We start from the raw sequence: 5530 nt of genomic DNA on the forward strand, positions 1-5530 counted from the left end.
CCCCCCCCCCCCCCCCCGAACCTCACAGCCCTGACTGCATGTATGTCTAGGTACTGCCCTCGCAGTGGAGGGCTGGGAATGGCTTACATTTACTCTCAGACCAGAGTTGCAGTGTTTTACATTTCTTTAATGGAAACCGGAGTTGTTCTATCTGCCAGAGAATTGCTCATTGCCTTGTGAGGCTGTGTAGAACAGCCTCTTACACAGTTGCGTTTTAAAGGCTGGTAGAAAGTGCTTAAATATTTAATTGGCTATTCGCTGTGAGGTGCTGTGAGTGCTGGGCCAAGGCTGTGGAGGTGAGACGCACACACCAAGGAGTTAAAGTGGAGTGTTCAGACTCCAGGGAGGGGAAACCATGTGGGAATTGCCTGGGGCTTTGGAGAGGCGGGGGAAGAACAAGGCTTTGTAGTATGTCTTGTTAGGAATGTGCTGTGCTTTTAGTCTGTGCTAGTGTATTAAGATCTCTCGTCTCCCCCTGCTGAGTTCCAGTAGCCCATTAGTAGAACAAGCCCACTCTTTTCAGTACAGGAGCTGTGAGTTCTGATTCTTTGTCTGGCTACTTCATGAGAGTTACATGGCCTCACAGAGGTGAAATGAGATGAAGTTTGCAGGCCTGCTTTAAGCAGGAGGTCATGTTACATGATAAGAAATTCTCATCTGGGTCCAAATCTTCTGAATCCCTGGGAGATATGGGGCCATCTCTTGGCTGCTTCATAGAACAGCAGTTCTGAGGTAGAGGGCTATGAGCCCCATAGACTTTTACATTGAAATTGCTATCTCTTGAGTGATGAACCTCAACGATGGGGAACCCTTCCCTAATGTCTTCTACAGCAGATGGTTTAGATCCCTTTGCCCGAGGGCAGGTGCAGCAGCTACCTTCCTCTCTACACTTCTTTGGATGCCTGTTGTTTGTGAAGCTCCAAACACCTTCTGGCCATTTTGTCAAACAGCCAATGTAGGAGATAGACAGACAGGTCCTTCACATTTACAGATGTGCTGTGGGACACAAGGTATGAAGGTTTAAATGACTTGCCCAAGGCTTTGCAGTGAGTTGGTGGCAGAGCTCAGCACAGAACCCAGGAGTCCCAAATCCCAGTCTGCTGCACTATCCACTGGTCAGTTCTGTTTTGTGGGGGACATAAGCGTGTTGGAGTTGGAATTAGTCAGGAAGACTATAAAGACACCAGCTGCCTGAACACAACAGCAGGACCTCAGAGTGGCGGGGGTGAGGAAGGGCTGTTCTAATGAAGGGGTCTCTGTGCACTTCAAGAAAGAGATGCTATGGTTAAGGGGGAGCAGTGCCAGTGGGGAAAGCCTGGGAATGGTCAGAACGGAAGCACTGCCCTGAGTTGACTGTAAGAGGCACCTTGTGTCCATAAGTGCTGTCCTTCTCTGAAAGGTCTGGTGCTATCTGCTTGCTGTCATTCAAAACTGGGTTTTTCATTTCACGGTGAGAAACGCTGTTGTCAAAGCATCTGGGTAGGAAGGTTTGCAGTACAGCCATCAGGCACACGCATGGAAAGACTGTGCATTCGCATCGCATCTCTTCCTGATATTTATAATCCATTGTCACTGAAACATTTTGAGGGGTGGGGGGATAGGAGAAGGGGAGATAGTGAAAACAAACAATTTTTCATTTGAAAAATGTTCTTAAAACCCCTTTGTCAACCCAAAAGTCCGCTTGCAAAATGTGAGGCGTTCTAGTAATCACAGCACCTGCTGGGAGTGTGTTACTCTTCTTCCTTTGTGCCTGGCCCTCAGAGTGTAGGAATGGCTACAGCTGCTAAACCTGAACCTTGGTGCTGTAGCTCAGGCTGGAGAAGCTTCTACTTCTAGGTCTGCACATCCCACTTCCAGACCATGTGAGAGGGTGGCTGTCTTACAGGTGGGATCTTGTCTGAGACTTTGCCAACCAGGGAGTTACACTTGTCAGAGGCTACAGCAGAGTACAGTGCTTGTCTTCAGACCCTCTCCTGTGCTACTGTGGAATGCCTCAGTTCTCAAACAGCTTCTACACTCCACCCCAGAGGTGGGTGCTTTTCACTGATTGGGTCAGTGATTCCTGTACGTACAATCTGTTGGGTCTGTCAGATTGCAAGGTGCTATAGGAATGTAAGATACTGCTTTATTCTTGCTGATATTAAAAAAGGGGGCTGAGGTTGGGGAGTGGATCAGCTGGAGAATATGAAAAGGCTTAAACTACCCTAACAAATAGCACTCAGGACCAAATAGATGTGCTTCCTATATCTACTTTTGTGCAATGTAGGGCTCCATTCTCATTCCAAACCTGTCTGAAAACTGAAAAAACAAAACCTTGTCATGGCTCAGATGTGGCAGGAAAGAGTTAGAAAGCTGAGCCAGTTGGTCTTTCTTTGAATCAGTGTCTTGGGAGCCCATTGTACATGTCCTGCTTTGCTTAGAAGAGCACTTGGGGAATATACCCAGACCAAGGAATGGGGTAGATGCACTACTGTCTCAAGCTTCTGCATAAAAATGGATTCTTGGAGTTTAGAGGATGCATTTGTACCCCTTGGTCCCTGCACTGCAGCTTTTAAAGCTCTAGTAAGGAAAGCTTTACAGACATCCTCCCCTGCCACCATGAGATGCTGTGCAGGCCCTGGGATTAAACACATGCACAAGTGGCAAGAAGCAAAACAAGGATCTTCTCTACCTCTTCCAGCTTTACTATCCAGGGGCTGAGCTAAGCAATGAAAGATGGGCAGTGGGAGTCTGGTTTAAGGTCATTGTTCATCTAGACTGCTTCTTTTTAAATTTTTGTTCTATAATGCATAGAGAGTAATGATATTATTTTAAAAGATTGTACTCTGTGGCACTTCATAAAACACATAAAGAAATATCTGAATATTCAGACACCATAATAATAGCCAACACTTGTGGCACTTTTCCTCACTAGTGCTCAAAGCACTTTACTAGGCTGCTTGCAGAGGTTAAAAAAAAAAACAAAATTTGCTTTACTGAAAGAAGCAGCACGTTGGTTCGACCCAGCTCCACAGTGTCTATATAGATTTGGCACTTTGGGGCTTTTTGGGCACTTGTATCTAATAGCTGATTCAATCAGCTGTTAGATAAACGTGCCAAAAAACCCCACTAAAGCACCTGATCTATACAGATGTTGGGTGAACCAGATCAAAATAATGCACTGCCTCTTCTGGGCATGTGCTGGGTTCAGCACAGGAGTGCACCAAGTTTAGAGTAAACCACCATTTTTGTTTGTTTTTGTAACATCTGTAAGCAGCATGCACAAGTCAATAGGAGGGTCCCTGTTTTTCAAATGGAGAAACTGAGGCACAGAGCAGCAAAGTAACTTAACCAGGGCCATGCACCAGGGTGGTGACAGAGCCAGGCATGCCTGGTCCAGTTGGCCTTCTACAAAACCTTTTCAGGAAATAATTCTTAAGAGGCATGCACCGATAGATTTTTTTTGTGGCCAATAGCAATAGCCAATTTTTAAGGAGGCATGTTGGCTGATACCAATCTGATTTCTGATAAGCAGCCTGGCAGCTTGAAGAGTGTGTCTAGCTGGTAAGTCTGTTGTGGTGGAAGGGAAGGGGCATGGGGGGCGGGGCAGATCAAGGCCCCTGCAGTGAGGGAGGGAGTTGGGCTGGGGCTGGGGCAGGCACTGCTCAGTTGGGGTAGGGCGGACACAGGGTAGAGCCGTGACTCGTACGGGGGAGCAGCTCCTGCCACTGCTTGGGAAGCCATGGGGGACAAGTGCCCCTGGATCTGTGCAGGGCAGGGTGGGCTGCCGCTTCGGGCTGGGGCTGGTGCAGTGCTGGGCTCTTCCTGATGGGGGACTGGGCTGGGCTGCGCTCAGAGTGGGCGGCAGCAGCAGCACTGTGAGGGAGGCTATGTGGAGGCTGGAGCCACCCCAAAGTTTGCTGTAGCCCCCCTCCCAGCACCGCCACTGCCCACTCCAAGCACAGCCTGGTCCAGCCCCCACTGGGAAGAGCCTGGCGCCAGCCCACAGCAGCAGCCTGCCCCACACACAGATCCAGGGGCACATGCCCCCATGCCCTCCTGGGGTGCGCACAGTGGCAGGACCCACTGTCCTCCCCTGCTCTGAACGAGCCATGGCTCCATCCCACACCCTACTCTGCCCTGGCTGGGTAGCGCCTGCCCCTCCACACCCCTTCCCTGCTCCCTCCTCTTCCACCATAACAGACTTACCAGCTGCACACAGCTCTTCAAGATGCTGCGCTGTGCTTCTTGCCGCCTATGTGCTGCGCTGCAGCTGCACGCATGCACAGGGCATTATTTTATGTTATTGGCCACATCGGGCAAAAAAAAAAAAAGCCGATTTGTGTTGCAGCCAATTTTCTTTATATCGGTGCCGATCCAATATCAGACCAATGTATCAGTGCACTTCTAAGTCTTAACTACTTTCCTCCCCACACAGAAAGCAACAATTAAAGCAGCCAGATTTAAACCTTGGTTGTGAATAAGAACATCTTTAATTGCTTCAGTGGGATGTTGTTTGTGTTTGGGAACCCACCCACCCACAGAAAGCTCGTTGCAGAATTGGGGCCTGAGACTTCTAGCTTGGGGATTCTCTTCCTCTCTTGTTTGTATCATGCCCAGCACAGGTTTGGTTTGGCCTCTGGACACAGCTGTAGTGCACATAATAATGAGCCATTTAACACACTGACATACACATTTAACACCAGGAATGAATTTTCATTCATCTTGTACACGTTGTGCTTGCTTGTTTTTCATTTGCCAAGGATTCAGAATGAAAACCTTCCCGTAAGTGCCCTGTCAACACATTTTCTGCAGAGTGTATTTTATTTATTTATTTTTTTTAATGGTTGCAGTTGAATGAGTCCGACTGCTGATTCATTTACTGGTCACTAAATAATGCAGCAGCTCCCTCGTGAACAATTACCACTAACGCAGACCGCTTCCTGGGCTTCCTGCTAGCACGTGTCTCCTTAGTTAAGCAAGAGGCAGTTGCCTCTGGGAGGAGCAGAGTCTGGAGTGAGCATCACTCTTGCAACCATGGGGAAATCAGTGGTGTCCACGCTAAAAATAGGATTTACTGCGAATTCTTGCATTAAAATGGTACAAAAGCAACAGGATAGAGGAAGTGGGAACAGATGTGATTGATGGGGCTGTTGGCCAGTTGATGCATACTTGCACGTACTCTATTCTTGAGGTGGTCATTATGTCTGACAAAGCATAGCCTAGAGCTGTCTCTCCGACTCGAGGCCAGTTGCTTCATGGCACAAATGACTGGCCCTGGACTGATGACCAGGGATCTGGGTTTTCTGTTTGCTGCAGAAAAAGGTGGATTTTCTTCTTTAAAGGGGAAAAACACAGGAAATGGTGAGATTCCTCTTGCAGACTGGCAGGGCTGGTTGGGGATGGGGGAAGCAGGATGCAGGGGGTGCTATGTACACGTGGGCTGCACACATGCACATGGCAGCCTGGCAGTGTGGTGGAGAGCAGCTTCCACAGCTTCCTCCAGGTAAGTCTGTGGGGATGGTGGCGGGCACAGGTGACATGTCGGGGC

The 5530-nt window shown here is 48.7% G+C and overlaps 1 protein-coding gene across 5 annotated transcripts in view; it reads left to right on the forward strand.

Annotated features, from left to right (window-relative positions):
- The window catches only part of SH2B2 (SH2B adaptor protein 2), a 61705-nt gene that overhangs the window by 38196 nt on the left and 17979 nt on the right, over nt 1-5530 (forward strand). The window lies entirely within an intron of this gene.

This window comes from Gavialis gangeticus, unplaced genomic scaffold, assembly GCF_001723915.1.
Source record: "Gavialis gangeticus isolate Ggan-Ray unplaced genomic scaffold, GavGan_comp1, whole genome shotgun sequence".
Lineage (NCBI taxonomy): Eukaryota > Metazoa > Chordata > Crocodylia > Gavialidae > Gavialis > Gavialis gangeticus.